Source organism: Acinonyx jubatus, chromosome B2, assembly GCF_027475565.1.
Source record: "Acinonyx jubatus isolate Ajub_Pintada_27869175 chromosome B2, VMU_Ajub_asm_v1.0, whole genome shotgun sequence".
NCBI lineage: Eukaryota > Metazoa > Chordata > Mammalia > Carnivora > Felidae > Acinonyx > Acinonyx jubatus.
Window position 1 is genome coordinate 120,097,501 of NC_069385.1, and position 22,591 is coordinate 120,120,091.

At 47.1% G+C, this 22,591-nt stretch overlaps 1 protein-coding gene and 1 pseudogene; one reads left to right on the forward strand and one right to left on the reverse strand.

Moving 5' to 3' along the window:
* LOC106966627 (class I histocompatibility antigen, Gogo-B*0101 alpha chain) overlaps window positions 1-22,591 on the forward strand; it is a 388,211-nt gene that overhangs the window by 282,837 nt on the left and 82,783 nt on the right.
* LOC106966637 (DLA class I histocompatibility antigen, A9/A9 alpha chain-like) lies at window positions 2,829-6,469 on the reverse strand (annotated as a pseudogene).

A 22,591-nucleotide genomic window follows, 5' to 3' on the forward strand; every position in this document is an offset into this window, starting at 1 on the left:
CATTTCCTTTGGTGTGGTGCAAACATTTAAGATCTACACTCTTGTTATCTCAGAGATTTTATGTTGAGCTGATAACCACTTCCTCAATCTGCCACCTGGCTCTGCCCCATGGGAGAGAAAATATGTATCTCCCAGCAGGTCTTATTTTTCTTCCTAGAAAAAACAACAATTTTTAAATGTGGATGTAAGACCCCTTCCCACAATGAGGGCTCTCATCAATGACCTCACTGCATCTCTACCTGGTGGAACCCCAGGATTGCTTGTGGGTTTGTTACCAAATGCTCAGGCCTCTCCCCATCTACCATGTTAGAGCATTGGGCGTGGACCCAGGAATCTTAATAAGCCCCACAGAAGAGGCAGAGGCACAGCCATGTGGGAATCCTGCTTTACGTGCTTGGTGCTCAGTGTGTGATCTGAAGACCAGAAGCAGCACCAACTTTGTTATAAACCCAGAATCTCACACTCTACTCCAGACTGTCTAGCTCTTCCTCAGTCCAGGAAATTCCTGTGCACACTGAAGGCTGGGTCTCCCTGGAGTATGTGCCTTCTAGGTGCAGAACCAGAACTGTGCAGTGTGCTCTAGGTTTGCTCTGATCCGCTTGCTTAGTGCTGACAAGTCCAGGGTTTGGTCCTGTTCCTCTCTCTTCTGTGGCCATCATCCCCTTGGTGACCTCATCTATGCTAAAGGCTCTAAACATCATTTATATGGTGTCACCTCCATATCTATTCCTCCAACCTAGATATTTCTCCCACCCTGCACTCTATATCCAGCTGTCAACTTCGCTTGTATTTCTGATAATCTCAGATTCCACGTTCCTAAATTGTGTGCCTATGACGCAGCTTCCCTAAATGTCCTACTTCCAGAGTCCTCCCTGTTTCCATGGAAGGCACTCCTCATTTCTACCTGCAGTCTGAAGCATTGGATGCCGTCCCTGATTCCTCCTTCTCAAAACCCAGAATTAATACATTAGGAAATGCTGTAAAGTCCATCTTTAAATGTATCCAGGACACACACACACACACACAATAACTAGAGCACAGTCACTTCCTATTATTTTCTCTCTTCAACCCCCATATAAATCCGACATCCCCCTCCTGGAACACTGTACTAGATTCCCACAGCTTCCCTACTGGTCACTTGCCCTTCACCTCTCGATTCTGCACAGCAACAAATGCTTCTAAAGAGTAGTCCCAGGTGGACCATCTGATCTAAACCATCTGGTGGCTCCACATCTCAGAGAAAACTGAAAACCCTTCTAATCCTAAGGTCTAGACATCTGACCGCATTTCACATGCTCTCTGCTCCAGCCACAGTGGCCTCTCACCCTTCCTTGAACACAGGACACACTCCTGCCCTAGTGAATGTACCTGGAGGTTCTCCTGCCTGGAAAGAACTCCCTGAGACATGCTCTTCAACAACTCCTTGTGTCCCACACATCTCTCAGAGGTGAGCTTCCCAGTGAGGCTCACACTTACCACCCTAGTAAAGTAGCCCCTTCCCTGTCCCCACACAGGTAACTCTCTGGGTCAACTTCCTCAAAGCACCTACCAATTTCCAATTTAAACACTTCCCTCATTTACCACATTTATACAATATACAGTTGACTCTGAATTACACTAGTTGGAACTGTGCACATCCACTGATATGTGGACTTTTTTTTTTACAATAAGTACTGCCAGTGAAGTTTCTCTTATGTTTTCTATGTTCTCCAGCTTAATTTATTGTAAGAATACATGTACATATACATGTAATGTACAAAATATGTGTTAAATGACTGTTCATGTTTTCAGTAAGACTTCTTATCAACAGTAGGTTATTAGTAGTAGTAATTAAGTTTCAGGAGAGTCGAAAGTTGCACTTGGAATTCTGACTGCACAATGGGGTCATTGCCCTCAGTCCCCACATTGTTCCAGGGTCAAGTGGAGTCTGTCACTCACCCCTAGGACATATTCTCCACAAGACCAGCATGTTTGCCTCTTCTTAGTCACTGAGGTGTCCTAGATGAAAAAATAGCGGGTCCTGCATGTGACACACGACATTATCAGTGGAACAAGTGGTCAGCGGAGAGGACCTCTGTCTTCTGGATGAGCCTCAGGCACAGCCGGTCCGTGGCAGCTCCCACACAAAGTGCCCCCACCTCACCATCAGTGCCGCCTCTACTTTTCCCCAGGGCTGCTCCTCCCTCCCTCTCTCTGCTCAGCTCCCCCCTCCCACAGCGTTTCCCCTGCACAGCACAGCACAGAATTACAGTTCTGTCTTCAGAAACACTGTACTTAGGCTCTAGTGGGCCCTTTCTCCACAACCAAATAGAAGTTTACATTAGACCCTGCTTTATAAATCCATGAACTTGGATGGGAGCCACACCAGCATCACTAAACTAAGGGCAGGGAAAGGGCATAGAGAGGCAGGGAAGGTAGAAACTAACTGAAGTTGAAAAAGGATGAGAAACTCTCAGATTCCTCTCTACCTCCAGAATCTAAAGAATAATCCAGAAGACAGCTCTAGAGGGAGGAGAAGGGAAGGATGACTGAAAATTCATCTCTCCAAACCCCAGAGACTCCTGTGTGCAGAGCACACCTAGGTCTGTGGGAATGTCAGTCCAAAAGACTCTTGGTGATGTAACTGCCGGGGTCACCTGGGAAGAATGAGACAGGAACTCAGACACAAGAGCAAGAACAGGCCTGATGCTCCACAGAAACAAGGTAAAAAAAACCACCCAAAAGATGGGGCTGAGGGCTCAACCCAGGACAGAGCCTGGGCTGACCCAGTCACAGGAATCATTTGCTGCCCAAGGTCCTGGTGACAGGTGACATCCAAGCCCCTACGATCACAGGTCCTGGTGAGACAAGTATCCACAGAAAGGACAAGGACAAGGAGCAGAGACATGACCCAGGTGAGGAGTGAGCACGTCACACCGATGGTGCTTGAGCACCAACTGGACACAGGCCCTGTCCCTGCTCGGCTCCTCACAGTTCTCTCCTGTCCCCACCTGCACCAGACTCAGTACAGCAAAAACACAGGTTCTGAAGGTTCTCAGTGCTTTCATTTCTTTTCTACTTCAACTTTACAAATCCTCTCTTTTATTATCTCATCATCCCCACATGCCAAGAATTACAAAACACAATTCATATCTGGATTCTCATTTTCAGTGGGGAAGTAAGACAACAATACTCTGCCCAACATGAAATAAAGACAGGGATGGAGACGGTCCAGCCCTACCTCTGCTGGAATAAGAAAGCAGATCAGAAAGGGAACAGGAATCAGTATGGGGAGGAGTCATGGTGGGCGGGGGGGGGGGGGGGCAGTCTCCTGTGTCCTCACAATATGCTAATGGGAACGCAGACACATTCTGACACCATCCTCAGAAAGTCAGGGGATATCGATGTCACTAAGTGGGGGTGTGAACAGATCCTGCATCGCTCAGTGCACCACAGGCAGTGGGTCTCACACTGTGGAAAAAATTAATCACTAACAGATTTAAGTCAGTCACATAAGAGCCAATTTCTCAACAGCCCTCCGCATGTCAAAGTGTCCTTAGTGCCCCCGCCCCTCCTCGCTTCAGGCCCTCCAGAGTCTTACCTTTAGGAGCCATTAGAAACGAATCAGAGTCCTAGGCGCTGTCATCACCTGGAGTAGAACAAACAGGACGTGATCAGAACCACAGGAGATGAGACTAAAGGAGGAGCTTATAGCGGCGGTGGGGGGAGGGGGCAGGGACCTCCCTATGAGGTCCTGTCTACACTATCCCAGGGTTTCAGGGATCATCCTCTCCATACTTACGTGCAGCGTGAGAGTAGCTCGGTCCTTTTCCTCCTGTGGGAAGAAAATATCATGTTAGAGACCTGGGACAGCTGGACCATGGGATCCTAGAGCAACCTCCTAGTCCTGGTCCAAAATGAAGTTTCCAGAGTTCTGACTAAACACCCAGGACAGGATTGGGACACATCAAGAAAGAGTTGTGGGGTCACAGGACCACCCGACTTGCTGGAGGTCTGTCCTGAACAGGGACCTTCCTCTCTGTCCTGTCACTGCTGGGAATCAGGTCCCCATCACCAGAACTACCAAGTGAAAATCTGTCCTTCATTTTCCAAGTGCTTTGCTACAGAGTGAATGTTAGTAATGGCTCCAGAGTGGGCAGCTACATGTGTGTGGATGGTATTTCCCAGGAACCAGGCAGGACAATGTGCTACCTACGAAACTCCCCAAGGGGACTAGAGACTCAGATCCCCCCACTCTGTTCCTACCTGAGAACTTCTTCCTCCAGATCACAGCTCCAACCACCAAAGTGACCACAAGGACAACCACAGCAGCAATGATGCCCAGGATGGGGATGGAGGGCTGAGAGGATGGCTCTGGAAAGGGAAGGAAGGTGAGGGGCCCAGACCTCCGGCTTCAGTCCTGACTCTGAAATTTCCAGAAGGGCTCTGCTTTCCCTGACATGGGGCTCTACCCCAAACCCTCCTTACCCCATCTCAAGGTGATGGGCTCGGGCAGCCCCTCGTGCTGCACATGGCACGTGTATCTCTGCTCCTCTCCAGAAGGCACCACCACAGCCGCCCACTTCTGGAAGGTCCCATTTCCCGCAGGCCTGGTCTCCACAAGCTCTGTGTCCTGGGTGTGGTCCTGCCCATCACGCTGCCAGGTCAGAGTGATCTCCGCAGGGTAGAAGCCCAGGGCCCAGCATCTCAGGGTCACCTCATGGTCAGAGATGGGGTGGCGGGTCACCCGTGTTTTGGGAGATTCTGAGGAAGAAGAAACAGAGAATCCACACTGTGGTTTAGCTTTATGGGCCACTGAAACTGCATCCACGTGACCATCCTGAGGTAGACAGGACCACTGGTCTGGATGGAAGAAACACAAAACCCAGACAGCAGTCTAGCCTTTGGGATCTCCTGATCCTTGTTAAGTTCTGGAATCAGGGAGAGAAGCCCGGGTGGGAGGCTGCAGATCTAAAGTGGGGAACACACTGTGGTCCTGACTGTGGTGGAGGGTGATGACTCAGAAAACCCAGACTCAGATCTCCAAACATGTTCTCAGGGAGAACAAGGCCTTGAGAGGGAAGGTCAGTGTTCACAAGGTGGCTGCCAGGGTCAGAGGGAACTGCTGATGGGTTATTTCAGGGATGGTCTCAACCTGAGTCCCTGCTGGGGAGAATGGATTCCTGTCTCTCCTTGAGAGAAAAGCGCCCTCTAAGTGAGTCACTCTAGCAGGAATATGAACACCGAGGCGGATGTCCCTCTTCCCACCCGTGGGAGGGGCGCTGTTCTGACACTGAGTCCATTTTTCCTTCCTCGTGGGAAGCCAGCCCCAGTGGAGGGGCCATCGGGGAGGCCCAGCAGTCCCGGTACCTGCGCGCAGCAACGTCTCCTTCCCCATCTCCAGGTATTTGGGGAGCCCCTCCACGCATGTGCCCTCCAGGTAGTTCCTCCAGCGCTCCGCCTCACCGGCCACCTCCCACTTGCAGCGTGTGATCTGCGCCGCGGTGTCCGCCGCGGTCCAGGAGCGCAGGTCCTCGTTCAGGGCGATGTAATCCTCGCCGTCGTAGGCGTCCTGACTGTACCCGCGGAGGAGGCGGCCGTCAGGCCCGATGTCACAGCCATACATTCTCTGGAGGCTGTGCGACTCTGGCCCCGCCCCGCCCCCAGAACAGCAGTGATTAAGGTGAAACCGAAAGTAAACCCGCCTCAAAGCTCGTGCGGGCTCTTCTCGGTGTCGGGGGACAGGGGTCCTGTGACCTCGCCGCTGTGCTCAGACCCAGAGACTCGGGGTGACCCCAGCCCGTCCGTGGGGATGGGGGTCGTGCTCTGGACTCGGGCCCGCTCACCGGACACGCTCTGATTGTAGTAGCCGCGCAGGTTGTTCAGGCTCAGTCGGAAAGTCTGTGCGTGGTCCTTGACCATCCGCGTCTGCTCGTCCCAATACTCCGGCCCCTCCTGCTCCATCCACTGCGCCCGCGGCTCTTCCCTGGGATTTGGGCGTCGCAGTCGAACCGCACAAACTGCGTGTCGTCCACGTAGCCCACGGAGATGAAGCGGGGCTCCCCGCGGCCGGGCCGGGACACCGCGGTGTAGAAATACCTCAGGGAGTGGGAGCCTGCGGGCGCGGAGGCGCTGAGACCCCGCCCGACCCTCCTCCCCGCGCGGGGCCCGGGTGCCAGGGGGAGGCGGCCAGGAGGGCAGGGAGAGGGGGACCCGAGTTGGGGAGAGCAGGGCGGAGTCCGGGAGGGGTGGGGAAGGGCAGGCCAGGGCGGGCTCGGAGGCGGGTGGGGGTCTGGGGTGGGGGCGGAGGACAGACACCTTCCCTGTGGGTCCCGCGTCCCCGCTGGGCGGTCTCCTCGCTCCTGCCCCGCAGAGGCCCTTTACTCCTCACCCCACACTCACCCGCCCAGGTCTGGGTCACGGCCAGGGCCTCCGACAGCAGCAGGAGGAGGGTTCGGGGCATGACGAACCCCATCCTCGGCATCCGGAGAGAATGTGAGTCGCAGCTGGTACCAGGGGCGGGTGCTGAGACTTTATGACCCGGAACAGCGGTGCCGCTGATTGGCTTCTCCGGAAACCGGACACTAATAGTGTGAACCGGGGCTGCGTCATTAGTATCCAGGCAGAAGGAGCTGACACAGGTCGTGACCTGGAGAAGTGAAACCAGGGCAGTTGGGGGCTCCACACCACTGGGCTTCCCCGTCCCCGACACCGCCCGGGGGCAGAGACCCTGAGAGGCAGGCCGGGACCTGGGACTTGGCCTGGACGCCTCACCTACTGTACAGAACTCTCTTTGTCACACTGTCTCCCCGAGTCTTGGTCCAGGGGCTGTTATTCTCCAACATTTTGTTCTCAGGATATCTATACAGTCTCACAAATTAGTGAGAATCCCAGGGATAACTGTGTGTCTGTGGGTTATATCTATCCATATTTACCATAGTAGGAACAAAACAGAATTAAATATTTATTAATTCATTAACCATCATATGAAAACAGCAATATATTTTTTTATGAAAAATAATTTTTCCAAATAAACAAGGCAGTGAAAAGAGTGGATTTTGCTTTATTTTACATTCTTGCAAGTCACTTTCTTGTCTTTCTCATTAGAAGACCACTAGATGTTCAGATTTGCTTCTGCATCTATTGTGTTGTTTTGGCTGAAGTATATGAAGAAAATTTACGTCCTTGACCAACTATAGGAGAATAGTATGTTTCATATCGTTTTCAGATAATTATGGGTATTCGTCTTTGATCTATATTAAAACTACACAAGTTGTACTTTCTCTGAGGTTATTTGAAACTGGAACCTGAACCGGTATCATTGACTGTCTCCTTCTGTGTTACATTCAATCCGTAGGCCCATCTACACATGGAATGGATCTTGTACTAATGCATAATTGTTTTTAAGTAATGTGTTGTGTGTTGTTTCACTAAGTAATATAGGTGTTCTGGCGTTGATTAGACTGGAATCGAATTATCACAAAGTCATTTGTTTTGGGGTGCCTGCCTGGCTCAGTTCGTTAAGCATCCAGCTTCGGCTCATGTCATGATCCCGTGGTTCATGAGTTCTAGCCCCTCATCAGCTGTGCTAACAGCTCGGAGCCTGGAGCCTGCTGAGGATTCTGTCTCCCTTTCTCTCTGCCCCACCCCCGCTTGCACTGTCTTTCTCTTCCTCTCAAAAATGAATAAACATTAAAAAAATTTAAAGAAAGTCATTTGTTTTAATATTATCACAAATCCCAACTGAAAAGGTGGTCAGTACCGAGAAGCTGTCAAGATCTTGGGTGGATCACAGGTTAAATGGGATGGGCTACATTGGGTGATGGGTACTAAGCAGGGACTTGTGATGAGCGCTGAGTGTTGTATGTAAGTGATGAATCACTCTTGAAACTAATAATACACAGTATGTTAACTAACTGGAATTTAAATAAAAACTTGAGGGTAAAAAAGCAGCGATAGCTCACATTAACCAGCATAGGGAGATGTTTAATATTTTGTGGGTTGTACAGTGCCTTGTTTTTGTCTGTAATTAGACAAAGTAATGTCATGGTTTCACAGTGTCCTTGTATGTTGATGTTCTGTGAGATGACTGGCTCATGTTCCACAGGAGTATAATATGGCCCAGTGTTGTCATTGTCAGACCAGTTCCCGATGTGGGGGCTGCTGTTTCTTCTGTCTTCAATTCTGTGTTTTAAAATAGATACAACCAATTAATAATAATTAAAGAATTGGGGTTTTGGGAGCCTGGGTGGCTCAGTCGGTTAACGGTCGGACTCCTGATCTCATGGTTTGTGAGATGGAGCCCTGTGTCAGGCTCTGTGCTGACAGCGTAGAGCCTGCTTGGGATTCTCTCTCTTGATCTCTCTGTCTCTGTCTCTACTCCTCCCCTGCTCATACTCACTGTCTCTGTGTCTCAATATAAGTAAAAATAATTTTTTAAAAATCTGGAAGGACTTTTAAATTCTTAAATATCCTTACACATTGGCCTGTTAGGGTTCTTAAGTGTTTATTTCTTCTTGTATCACTCCCTGAGGAGAAGCATTCTCTCAGCTTATCGACTGTGTAACTTATTCACACTAAAACTACTCCCAGATTTAGGGTAGGTCTTAGCTTTAATGTTTCATAGCAGGAATATTGTTTGTTCCAGACCCTAGTTCAAGTATTTAGCCCTTTTTCATGGAGTACCTCATTCCTGTCTCCTAACATGTCTGCCAAATTTGGTTACTGTTCTCTATCTTCAGAGGCCAATCTTCTCAGGAAAATCAGCACCAGAGGAGAAAAAGGAAGAGTAAGTTATACTGAGAGCAAAAAAAGAATCATGTAGTGAGGAATAAGAGGGACTTAGTGGGATTCATGCAGAGGGTGTACTTCCTGAAATCTCCCACTCTGGCACATTGTCACTCTCCCCTACACACACACACCCATGGGCCCACATCCCCCTACTCTCCACACACAGGTGAGATCTTTGTGAAATCTGTGCAGTGTCGCATGGCCCTGGCCCAGCTCCTGGTGGAGCAGAACTTGCCAGCCATTGCCATCCTCCGAGAGATGTCCCAGGAGGAGAGGTGAGTCAGAGCTGCAAAGATGTTTTGTGTCCTTGGGAGAAAATGAGACCACAGGGAGAATGGAATATGAACATTTTTCTAATTGCCTTTCTGACAAAGGCTTTTTTGCTGTCAGTAGTTTAAAGATCTTTGATAACAAAATCTTGTGGCTGCCAACCTATGTGGCCGAGGCATGGACAGTAGCAGATGAACACTGCCATCAACTACCACCTGCCTGAGGATTCCCACCCCTTCCTGCATCGGGTAAACTGCACACTCACACGGGCATCCCAGTGTCCCCTCCCACCCCTTGATTTCCTATGTCTTCATACCGTACATCTTCGTCCCTCCTTTGGGTGTCTTCCTATTTTGGGGTCTTCCCAGTGCTACCCTCTGTCCCCTTCCAGGAGGCCTGTGCAGGCCAGTTGCCCTAAGGGATTGTCCATCACGTTTGTGTAAAGTGAAAACAATGCCAAGATCCTCAGTGATGTACAGGGTCACACTGAGGTCAGTAGTAGTGAGCTGCCTGATGAGATGGATATTTCCTCCTCCAGTGAGTATTGATCTCATGAAATTGGTTCCTCCAACTCTTCAGAGTCTCCTTGTTCCTTAGAGACTTTGTCTTGAACCATATAGTGCAGGCAATGGTGCCTGATGCCTAATGGGTGCCTGACAAGTTTATGCCCCCAGATCTTGATGCCTTGTTGGGATGTTGTGTTTATTTCCATGTGGGATCTCTTTCCACTCTCATCCAATTAATTGTCTTTCTTGCACCCCAGCCTCTTCTCTGACCCCACACTCCACACAAAAACCTGCACGTATAGGGGTCTGTGTTTCTGCCAGTCTCACTTAGCCTTTCCATGCCTTATTGTAACTGTATGTTTTATCTGCAGTTGCACGCATGAGAGAGGATGCACCCATTCTCAGAGTCTGATGCACATCTCCCATCCATGAACCAGGAAATCATAGATGACCTAAGCTGAAATCAAAAGTTGGATGCCCAACTGACTGACTCACCCAGGTACCCTTACAGTTTATTCTTCCTAATTAATTTCTTTTAAAAAATATTTTAAATTTGAGTATAGCTGACACACAAGATTACTTGTTTTTTAAGTTTATTTATTTTTGAAAGAGATAGAGCATGAGCAGGGCAGGGCAGAAAGAGAGAGGGAGACACAGAATCTGAAGCAGGCTCCAGGCTCCAAGCTGTCTGCACAGAGCCCAACACAAGGCTTGAACTCACAAACCACGAGATCAGGACCTGACCCAAAGCCGGATGCTTAACTGACTGAGCCACCCAGGTACCACAAGATTACTTTTATTTCGTGTGTACAACACAGTGACTCCACTTCTATATACGTTTTTTTCTTTGAGAAAGAGACAGCAAGAGCTGAGAAGAGAGGCAAAGACAGAAAGAGAGAGAGAGAGAAAGAGAGAGAGAGAAAGAGAGAGAGAGAGAGAGAGAATCTTGAGCAGGCTCAATCCCTCAGTCCCTGCAGGGATGGATCCCATGACCATGGGATCATGACCTGAGAACCTACTAATCCACCCAGGGGGCTTCACCTTGTATCTACACCATCCTGTGCTCACCACAGTGTAGCTTCCATGTGTCACCACACAATGATGTTACAGTCTCACTGACAATATTCCCTGTCCTGTGCCTTTTATTCCTATGACCTGTTCCTTCCATAACTGGAGCTTGTGTCTCCCACTCCCCTTACCCTGGTGCCCATCCTCCCAACCCCCTTCCCTCTGGCAATCATAAGTTTGTTCTCTGTATTTATGTGTCTTATTCTGCTGTTTGTTTCTTTATTCATTTGTTGTTGTTGTTGTTGTTGTTTTAGACTCCACATATGAGTGAACTCATATGGTACTTGTCTTTCTCAGTCTGATTTATTTCCCTTAGCAGACATTCCACCCTATTTGTCCATCCATGTTGTCACAAGTGGCAGCACATATTTATATGTATGTGTATATACCACACATCTTCCTTAGCCATTTGTCTCTGGGAGCATACAAGTTGGTTAGTGTGGCTTTTGGAAAAACTTCACTCACTGAACATCATCTGGGATGAGGGCGCCTCCTGGTGTCCAGGTCCCTGTCCAGGTGCTGGAGCTGAAGGAGACCCTAGGGAGGCCTGGCTGAGCAGGAGAAAGACAGCTGGGTCTTCTCTCCTTAGTCCTGTGGCCACACATGGGGTGGAAGGTAAAGGCACACCCCCACTGCTCTGCTCTCAGGTGCATTCTGACTGAGAAGCCTGAGTGGGGTCTGGGCTGTAAGCCAAGTGGAGATGTCTGAGCAGAAGCCTGAGCATCAGTGGGGAGAGGATGAGGTTTCTGAGCAGCCCTGGACTCCACAGGGGTCAGGCTCAGGGGTGAGGCGGGATTGCAGGAGAGGAGAGCTCAGGAGCTCGTGCCATTGCTGAGGTGTCTGTGTCCCTGTGCGCCTCGTCCTCCAGCCCCTTGATGGTGATACAGGGAAAACCGAAAAGTAGAAAAACTTCCTTGGGCTCCTATTTCTATATGTTTCAAAATTCAGTGAAACAAAAATCATTTCTGATTTGGAAATAGCTTCTCAATGTCTACATATGCTCCGTAGCGTGGACATGCACACTTATATTTTGTGAGTTGAAGCCCCACATCAGGCTCTGGGCTGACAACAGTGAGTCTGCTTGGGATTCTGTCTCTCTCCCTCCCTTTCCCTGTCTCCCCCTCCCCCCCCGCCCCTGCTTGTGTACTCTCTCTGTCTCTCAATATAAATAAATAAACTAAAAAAAAAAAAAAGAATTGGTGTTTTCATTTTTTTGGGTAAATACCCAAGAGTGCAATTATTGGATTATATGACGAATCACTATGTTATAAACCTGAAAGGAATGGAATAGTGTGTGTAAACTGCAATCAAATAATAAGAAAATAAAAAAGAAAAAGACAATTGGAAATATTAGAGAACAGTATGCAAAGGAAGACAAAAATGTCACACACATATATTGGCAATAAATACACATAAACAAAATGAGACGTGGAATAAAAAATGTGAATAAACATTCTGAAAAATATCTCCACAATTTAAATGTACCTGTACTGTGACATAGACATTCTCTTTTAGGAATTTATCCTTTTCTAAAAAATATATTTATTTATTTATTTTGATAAAAAGTGAGAAAGAGTGCATGCAGGAGTGGGGAGAGGAGCAGAGAGAGAGGAGTGAGAGAATCCCAAGTAGTCTGATGCCAAGCTGGATCTCAGGAACCCGGAGATCATGACGTGAACTGAAATCAATGGTCTGATGCTTAACCGACTGATCCACCCAGGTGCATTTCCTTTAGGAGTTTATCCTAAGGAGATAATCACGTATGTTCTCAAAAATATATTTGCAAGGGTGCGCCTGGGTGGCTCAGTTGGTTAAGTGTCCAACTTCGGCTTAGGTCATGATCTCAAAGTTCTTGATTTCGTGCCCTGCGTCAGGCTCTGTGCTGTTAGCTTGGAGACTGGAGCCTGCTTAGGATTCTGTGTCTCTTTCTCTCTCTGCTCCTCCCCCACTCGCTATCTCTCAAAAATAAATAAACATTAAAAACTTCAAAACTATATTTTCAGGGATGCTTCTTGAATTGTGGCTTATAAAAACAAAGAATGGAACTATATCTAAGTGCTATAATCAATATGATAACGATAAGTATAAGTAGTGGAATACGTCTCAAGCATTATCCCCATGTGATGTACACAGAGGGTCAAAGTTAATCATCAAAGCAAACCTATGAGCACCCTCTACGGGATCCCTTTGTACACACAGGGAGAGGGAGACTCAGGGAGGATAAGAAAGTAGTGGAACCAGGGTTCAATCCAGAACGTTTGCACTCAGAGCCTTTGTCAACTTGTCTTTCTTTAGTTCTCTGTCCATCGGGAGGTGGGTATGAGTGTGCACTCCATGCAAGTGAACTGTTGCAATGTTCCAGAGTGTTCTGCAGTGGGATGCTGCTAGGTTCAGAGACTAAGAGGACATTAAGAGGCAGTGTGACTTACCTGCACAAATCAAACTAAAGCCCATCATCCCATGTACATCTCAAAGGCCTCCAGTGACTCAGGGTCAGCTGACTCCAGATGTAAAATGAAGAACAAGCGTGAGCCCCTGGTGACACGACGCTGGCACTGTCCTGTGGGAGGTGGGCATTAGCAGAAATGACAAGAAAATGTAAGTCACTCCTGAGGTGAGTGTGTGTGGAGAAAGATCAGGATGTCCCGAGGACAGATGACAGGAGACCTAACAGGTCCCCAGTCACTAGAATCAATCATTCTACAGAGTGTAAGAGGCACATGGCATATGGAACAGAATCTGAACCACACACACTGTGAACAATCCTAGAACAGGAAAGAGCTCTTGGGAGTTAAAATGATGACTCTAGAAATGAATAATTTAGTCGATAAAGTGGATGATTAAAGTTGTACTTCCTCGAAGTAGTGCAGTCGGGAGGTGGAGGCAGCAGGAGAGAAGACCTGTTTGGTTCTTAAAATTTGTTTCTAAAAATTTCAAGAACATTTCTCAGAGTTGACAGGGAGCAACGCATATGTTGAAAGTACTACCCAAGTTCTTAACTAGAGTGGATGACAAGAGACCCACACGAAGACACGTCACAATGAAATGTCAGGAGGAGGGTAAAGGAGCAGACACCTCGGAAACTCCAGACACAACAACACAGAACTGGCAGCTGGGAGACATGACCCACGGTCCCCAAATCCCGAGGACAACTGTGTCCAGGACAGAGTCTCTATCCCATCACCGTGGGAATCAGGGTGAGGGTAGCCCAAAGGCACGGCAGGTGTTTAGAGTGTCAGTGTCTACTTTCCACGTTCCCTCCATGGGATACCACTAGGCAAAGGGGAAAATGATGGAGAAAAGCAAAAGATGGGAGTGTGTGGGATCCAGGCAACAGGGGGCCAGAAGGAGAGAGGCAGAGGGCACCCAGGCTGAGCTGAGGGGATCCGGCTGTCAGCCCTGTCGCAGGTGTGCAGGCATCCCGTCCACATGGGGCAGGACTGAGGGTTGCAGGACGGGCATCTGCACAGACATGAGGTGGAATAGTGGATGGGCTCGAATAGATTCATGAAGATTTACCCGGGGGAGCTCGGGAAGGATTTAAATGAGAATAACAGAAACTAAGCAAATGAAGGATAAGATATGTATTTACTTCGGGAAGATAATAAGGTGAGTCAGGAAAGGTAAAGTAATCATAGTCTACTAAATGCTCAGTTGTGAGTAGCATTTCACGGTCATACAAATGCAAACAGTGCACAGTGAGCTAATCAAAGTTATAAAATAATTATACGGGGCATATGGGAGAGTGTGAAAGAGCAAATTCAGTAAAGATAAAGCATAAACCTGAAAAACAGAGAATGGGTGCAAGAAGCAGGCTATTTAGAGGCACAGAAGCAATAATCAGAGAATCAGCTAACATAACTAATGCAGGTGATCTCAGAGATTCAGGATGGGGGGGCATGGAAGATTGGGGACACCTGACTTGACCTCAAGTACTGCAAAAGTATTAGACTTTTTAAAACTCTGTGTCTCTATCCATTGGCTAAAGACAACATGGTGGGTGACAAACAGAGTCAGGGAAGTTCTGCACGGAGGCCATAGAGGTGGGGCCGGAGTTAGTGGAGTCATGGAAGCAAGGGTTGGATTTTTATAGGATGATTTTGTTTTGATTTATTTAATGTTGCTTCATACAAATATGACAGCATGTTCATATGAGGAATGACTTAGCCTGTAGAGAGGGGGCAATGGATGATGCAGTTGCCCAAACGGAGGGGCAGCCTGAGACAGGAGGGGCACTTCCACCATCACTTAGAAGGTGAGGACACAGGTGCCGCTGTGGGGGAGGGGAGGGAGGACTGTGCTGTTCTCACCTGAGTCCTTCTTCCTGAGTGAGAAACAAAGGAATTCATCGTCTCAGGAAGGGGGGCAGGGAGGGGTGCAGGAGACTGAGGAGGGGGGAGGAAGTGAGAAGCAGCCCTCTCAGGAGGGGGACAGTGAGCTGACTGGGGAAATGGCATCTGGAGACAGCAGGGCTGGGGCCCCTGAGCTCTGTGCTCATTGCCTTAGAGACAGAGAATTCCAGCACCAGGAGCATCTATAATAGACTAGAAGAAAACGCAACAAAGTAGCTCAGATGTGAGAATTACCATCCTTTTTAATTTGTCATCATTCGCTTTTCTCATTTTATAATTTTTCTAGAGGGAATATACATCACATCATATACATTGTACATCATACATACACATCCTAATCAGTTTATACATGTTTCTTTCCATTTTAAAAAGGAAGGAGATGGTAGGAAAGTCAGCAGCTCAGGCCACAGAGCTGGGAGGGCTGGGCCTGCTTGTGTGCGCCTTGGGCAGGGGACTCACAGAGACTTTGCTCCATTTCTCAGGACCCCCTTCTCTGGGGGTGGGGGGATGGGGGCAAGCAGTATCTTTGTCTTCCTTTTGGGGGTGTGCCTCTTTATTCATTTATTACTATCTTGTCAGGTTTTTAAAAAATGTTTATTCGTTTTTGAGATACAGAGACTGAGCGTGAGTGGGGGAGGAGCAGAGAGACCGAACTTGAAGCAGGCTCCAGCCTCCAAAATGTCAGCAGAGAGCCCGATGCGGGGCTCGAACTCAGAAACCGTGACATCAAAACCTGGGCTGAAGTCAGACGCTCAACCGACTGAGCCACCTAGGACCCTCATCTTGTCAGTGTTAATGCTTTCTAGATGATGGTTTTTGTATGTTACATGGCATTTTAAGCTATTCTCATGGGAGCATTTGTCCACACAATCTAGCCCACCTGCTTCAGAAATGGAATTTCAAAGGCGAAATAGTTCAGTGAAAAGATGATTGGTCCTAAAGTAGAAGATCAGAATGCAAGTCTTATTTAATGATCTGAGGATGATCTGTCAAGTGTTAGGGATTTTAAACTATTTAGTTTTTGAAAACATTACTCCAGCACGTACGAGAGAATCCAGTAGATAATCACAAACATCCAAAAATAAAGAAGTCACATGGTAACCCCTCTTCCCCCATCACCCAAGTTCTGTACCCAAAATCCATCACAGTGAGCCATTTCTCCTTTCTCCTACCCAAAATATACATCCGTGCATATGTGTCTACTGTTACATCAGTAAGAAGCTCAGGCCAGAGACTGGGAGATGATATTTGCAAATCACATATCTGATAAAGGCGTTGCTTTAGAATAAAACTCATAAACCCATAAAACTCTTTTCTTTAATGTTTTACTTATTTTTGAGAAAGTGAGAGACAGAGTACTAGCAGGAGACAGCAGAGAGAGAGAGGGAGACACAGAACCCGAAGCAGGCTCCAGGCTCTGAGCTGTCAGCTCAGAGACTGATGGGGGGCTCGAACTCATGAACTGCAAGATCATGACCTGAGTCATAGTTGGATGCTTAACCAACTTAGCCTCCCAGATGACCCAGAATACCCATATAGCTCTCAAAAAGCAACAATAAGTAAACAAGTCATTAAAAAAATGAGCAAAAGCTAGGGCGCCTGGGTGGCTCAGTCGGTTGAGTGTCCAACTTTGATGCAGGTCACGATCTCATAGCTTCTGGGTTCGAGCCCCGTGTGGGGCTCTGTGCTGACAGCTCACAGCCTGGAGCCAGCTTCAGATTCTGTGTCTCCCTCTCTCTCTCTGCTCCTCCCCCACTCATGCTCTGTCTCTCTCTCTTTCTCAAAAATAAATAAATAAATAAAATTTTTAATGAACAAACATCTGAGCAGACAGCTCACCAAGAACATATATTCCTGGCGAATAAGCACATGAGAAGGTGCTCAACAGCAGGTGTCATTGGGGAAATGCAAAGGGAACAACAGTGATCTGCCATCGCACTCTTATCACAATGGCAGGAATCCAAACACTGATAATATCGAGTGCTGACCAGGACTTGGAGCAACAGAAAGCCTCAGTCACTAATGGCAGGAATACAAAGTAGCATAGTCACTGTGGGCATCAGTCAGCAGTTTCTTGTAAAGCCAAACACAGACTAAGCATAGGAGCTGCTGATCCCTCTCTGAGGTGTTTACCCAACTCATTAGGGAACTCATGTCTGCACAACAACCTGCACGCACATTCTCATAGTGGCACAGCCTATATCTCTGGGTTGCACATCCTGACTTCCTTCCAACACTACTTCATGCAAAGGGACAAAGCATAAAGAGGAACTTCACGGGGATAATCTGGGCAAGACGACCTTAGCCAGGGGATGAAGGTTAACTTCATCAGTGATGACCAAGTGATCACTGTATGCTCTTGATATGTTGTATTGAGAATGGCCCATCCAGTTGTGGTCTCCCCAGGCCCATAGCCTCAGGCAGCCTAATTCACAATGAAGGATAGTCTACAATGTACCTGAAAGTTCTCTTCAAACATATCAGGGTCATCAAAATATGAGAGTCTGAGAAATGGTCACAGCCAGAGGAGCCCAAAGGAGACGTGATTGGGACTTAACTCAATGTAGTATCTTGGATGGGATCCTGTAAGAGAAAACAAAACCAATAAAACAAATCCCGTGTGGAGTTCAGTAGTAGGAATGATGAGTATTGCATCATCATCTGTGGTAAATGCATCAGGTTGAGGGTGGTGTTCACAGGGCAACCGAGTGTGGGGCGAACAGGGACTTTGCGCTAACTTTGTAATTCTCTGTAAATCTCAAACTATTCTAAAATAAAAGTTTCTTTTTTACAGTAGCCCTCAGACAAGTAGTAGGTCCAGGAGGAAAAACTGTCTACTTTTCAGTTTTCCTGGGGTTGTTCAAGGGCCTGGAGAGAGGGGTTGTGGGGAGGACAGAGGGAAACTACAGACACAGGACAGGGCTCCAGAATCTCCTCTCCTCTGCTCTCTGCCCCACCCCTGCACCTGCCCCCAGGGCTGCTAAGAAGGCACCTTCATCCCTCCCACCCCCTTCCCTCCCTGCTCAGCCTGACTCAGCTCAACCCAGTCCTCTTCCCTGGCGGTGCAGAACCGGAGAGTGGCAGCACCCCCGTGTGGCCACAGGGATGATGACAGAAAACCCGAGTGCCCTTTGGGCTTCTCCCCAGGAGCCTAATGGGACCTTGACCCCAGAGTCCCTGTCAGGTGTTCCTGCTTCTGCTTCCAGAGCTATAGGATCCTCCTCCAGGGAACCAAGTCTGGATTGTCCATTCCTAAGATGTGGTCCAAGAAGGGGAGGAGGAGGAGGCAGAGCTCCCCTGGGTAATGACCTGGAACCTGGGGATGCTCCAGGAGAGGTGAGCAGAGGTAGGAAATTGTGACATTAGGGGATGAAGGCCAACAAGAGTGCAGGAGGAGGAACCAGGGACCAGAGGTCAGGGGAAGGGTCATTTTAGGACCCTTGTGAGGGAGGAGGGGTTCTGTCTGGAAGAGGCACAGGGGCATCTGGGTGGGGCCATGGTGGACATCTCTGTTTTGCACCTGATGGTCATTACACAGGATTTAGCCCTGTAATTGGTCAGGAAACTGTACTTAGGTTTAGGCATTTTTCCATACTTACAATAGGAATAGTTCAAACATCTCGGAATGAAGAGGAAAGAACAGAGGGGAGGTGGTTAAGGGGCTTCCTTTCTTCCAGAGCACGACCCTCTTTTGCTGGGGAGGCAGAGAGAGGCAAGGAACTGATTGGAGGGGCAGCAAGGTGTATGCACCCTGAAGGGACCTGGTTCTAATTCTGGAGTTTCCAGATCCCACTCCCTGGGCTAAGATTTCACAGCCACCTGCCGTCCACCCCTGTATCACCTGGAGACATTCTCTCCTTGTGAACATGGGAAACACTCCTCCAAGAGGAGCAGCCCCAGGGCCTCCAACAGGGAGGTGCCCAGCAGCTGGGGCCATGGAGGCTGCATTCCTGGAGCTCAGAGACAGGACGTGGGGTGGAGGCTGGATGCTGCAGGGGCTACAAGGACATGAGCCATGAGTCAGGCCCAGGCTTCTGCCTACCATTTCCCCCAGGACCCAAATGTGTCCCCTTCCCACTCCCCAGGCCTGCAGGACCCATGCATCTCAACACCATGCCCAAGATAGACATGGGGAGGAAGCTCCTGTGTGTGTGTGGGCAGGGGGAGTCAGACCCCCCACAGCTGAAACCTGGAGGGTGGCCCCTACCCCACCTGGAGAGAGCAGGACCCTGGCGCCCTGCCTCTTCTACCCCTTGGTGCACCCTCAAAACAGGGACCTGCTGTCTGGGTCTCTCAGGCCTGGCTTCCTGTCCCTGCAAACTGTGAAATCACAACCTCTGTTTCTGTTGCATCTACAGACCTCATATTGTCATTTCTGTACACTGTCACTCGGGTATAGACAATTCTGACCTCCCTATGATTGCTTCTCTAAGCCACGACAATTCAGGGGTTTGACGTGTGTTCTAATTTCCAATTATTTGTGGACTTTCCAGAGATCCTCATGTTACAGATTTCTAATTTAATGTCACTGCGGTTACAGAGTGTACTCTATAATTTCCCTGCCTTCACATTTATTTAGGGCCAGACTGTGGTCTATTTTGGCTCATGGAATGGCCAAGTCCTTACCTGTTCTATTAATGAGAGAAGAGTATTGATCTCTAAATACAATAGTTAATTTGTCTATTTATTTACCCTTCTTCCACTTTATGTCACCTGTTTTAGAGCTCTGTACTGAGGGTCTTCTCCATTCATTACTTTGTCTTGCTGTGATGCTGACCTATTATTCTTATAGAACGTCCTTCTCTGTCTCTAGCGATGCTCCCTATGTGACAACATATTTTGCTTCAGATTAATGCAACACTTCAGACTTCTTATGCTTTTTTTTCCCATAAGATATTCATTCCTTCACCATTTAAGTTTTAACTTATTTTTGGTTTTGTAGTTCAAGTGTTTCTATTCTACATAGTGTATAGTCCATCTTGATATTTATGCAGTCCAATAACGTCAACTTTTTGAGTAGAATTTTAGTTGGTTTATATTTAATATGATTCCTGACATGGTAGGATTTGAGTCTATCATTTTGCTCTTTGTGTCTGAAGTGTCTCATGTCTTTTCCATTCTTGTACCTCCTTTCTACCTTCCTTTGTTTCAAGCAAATAGTTTTTGTTTATGATTTGATTATTCTAATGGCTCTCTAGTTGTATTTATTTCTGTTAATTTTTATTGAAGTTGTAGGAATTGAAACCTGCATTTTTAACTTTTCACAATCTACTTAAGGTAACATTGAACTCCATCCAGTAAATACAGGAATGGAGTTTCATTTAGGCCCCTCTGTGCTAGTATTGTTACATGTGTCACCAACATACATTGTAAGCCAGATAATATCATGTACCACTTAGTGTTTGGCACAGTCATACATCTTTTAAAGAAGTTAAGAAGATGGAAATGCAAGCTGCTGCAGCCACGCTGGAAAACAGTATGGAGGTTCCTCAAAAAACTAAAAATAGAACTATCCTGTGATGCAGGGATTGCACTACTAGGCATTTATCCACAGGATACAGGTGTGCTGTTTTGAAGGGAGACATGCACCCCCATGTTTATAGCAGCACTATCAACAATAGCCAAAGTATGGAAAGAGCCCAAATGTCCAGCCATGGATAAATGGATAAAAAGATGTGACATATACATACAGTGGAGTATTACTCAGCAATCAAAAACAATGAAATCTTGCCATTTGCAACTACATGGATGGAACTGGAGGGTATTATGCTAAGTGAAATTAGTCAGTCAGAGAAAGACAAAAATCATGACTTCACTCATACGAGGACTTTAAGAGACAAAACAGATGAACATAGGGAAGCGAAACAAAAATAATATAAAAACAGGGAGGGGGACAAAACAGAAGAGACTCATAAATATGGAGAACAAACTGAGGGTTACTGGAGGAGTTGTGGGGGGGGTGGGCTAAATGAGTAAGGGGCACTAAGGAATCTACTCTTGAAATCATTGTTGCACTATATGCTAATTTGGATGTAAGTTTTAAAAAATTAAAATTAAAATTAAAAAAAATAACAGTAAACCAAATACGGTAAGCATTAGGTTTCACTAAACACTTTTTTTTTAAGTTAGAATTATTTTCTGAAAACATTCAGTGTCATGAAAGACAGGTGAGGAAAAATACTGTGCTAAATTTCTCTCTGAGTAAATTTCTGTCTGCCGCTGTTACGTTATCCATTATCTTAAAAATCAGGTTCTCTGTGATTTAATTATTACAAACTCTTTTCTGTTGTTATGAAGTAATATTCATACATTATTAAAGAAAAACTTCTGAGCTCAAAAAAAAGAAAAAAGAAGTTAAGAAGAAAATGTATGTGTATAGACTATCACCATTTTTGTTGTTAATTACTCCATTCTGTTTATGAGTTAACATCTAGTGTCATCTCTTTCTGGCCTGCAGGACTTAAAAGTAGTTCATGGCAGAGAGCTCGCAACGAATTCTCCTAGCTTATATTTATATATAATACATTTATCTAAAATTTTTCCCATCATTTATATTTACCTAGTTTATATTTATCTCTTCCGTGCCACTTCCTCCCTACTTTTGTTTTATTTCTTAAGGTTTTTCAGGTGAGATAAAATTCCCCAGGTGTGAATGCACAGTTAGAGGAATGTCACCAATGGTTTAGACCCATGGAACTAGTAAGACGATAGAGAACAGGTCCCTTATCCTGAGTTTCCTGATGCCCCTTTGCATCTGGTCCTCGCCCCAGCCCCCAGCCCTGGGCGGCCACTGGTCTCCTTTCTGTCTGCACTTGTGACATTTCTCATTCTATTACATTTCTCACGAGGAGGCTCTCCTTATCTCCAGCAATGTGCTCTCTTTTCAAATCTCTTTTGCTCCTGATGTTAACATATCAGCCTCCTCATGTCACAGTTTGCCTGGTACAGCTGTTTCATCAACTTACATTCCGCCTGTGTCTTCATAGTGAAAGTGGACGTCTCAGTTCTTGTCTAGTGTTTATTTATTTACTTATTTTTGTAGGGCAGAGAGAGAGGGAGTCAGAGAATCCAAAACAGGCTCCTTGCTGTCAGCACAGAGACTGACGCAAGGCTCGAACTCACAAACCATGAGATCATGACCTGAGCTGAAGTGGATGCTTAAACAATTGAGCCACCCAGGTTCCCCAAAAGTGCATCTCTTGTGCACAGCATGCAGTTGGCTTATGTCTTAGCGTCTCTGCACATTGTGACCCATCTTTCTGGGGTGTGAGACTGTGTCTGCAGTGGGGTCACCTCTTCAGCCTGCTTCTCCCCAATAGAATTGTAGGGCTCCCGAGGCTTCTTTTCCTTTTCTATGTCTCTGCCCCTTTCCTTGAAAATTTCCAGCATTCCTGCTAATCTTTTTCTCCTAAACTCTCACCTCACAGTCCTTCTGACTCCACCCCTGTCCCGCTCCTCAGCACCTGCCTCGTGTAAAGTATCTGTGAGGCCAGCACCCATGTCCAGGTACCAACATCTGTATCGTTATCCATTGCAGGGTCACAAATTATAACACAATTCTGCAGCTTCACATGACATTATTATGGCAATAAATTCTTGAGGATCATAAGTGTAAGGACAGGGGAG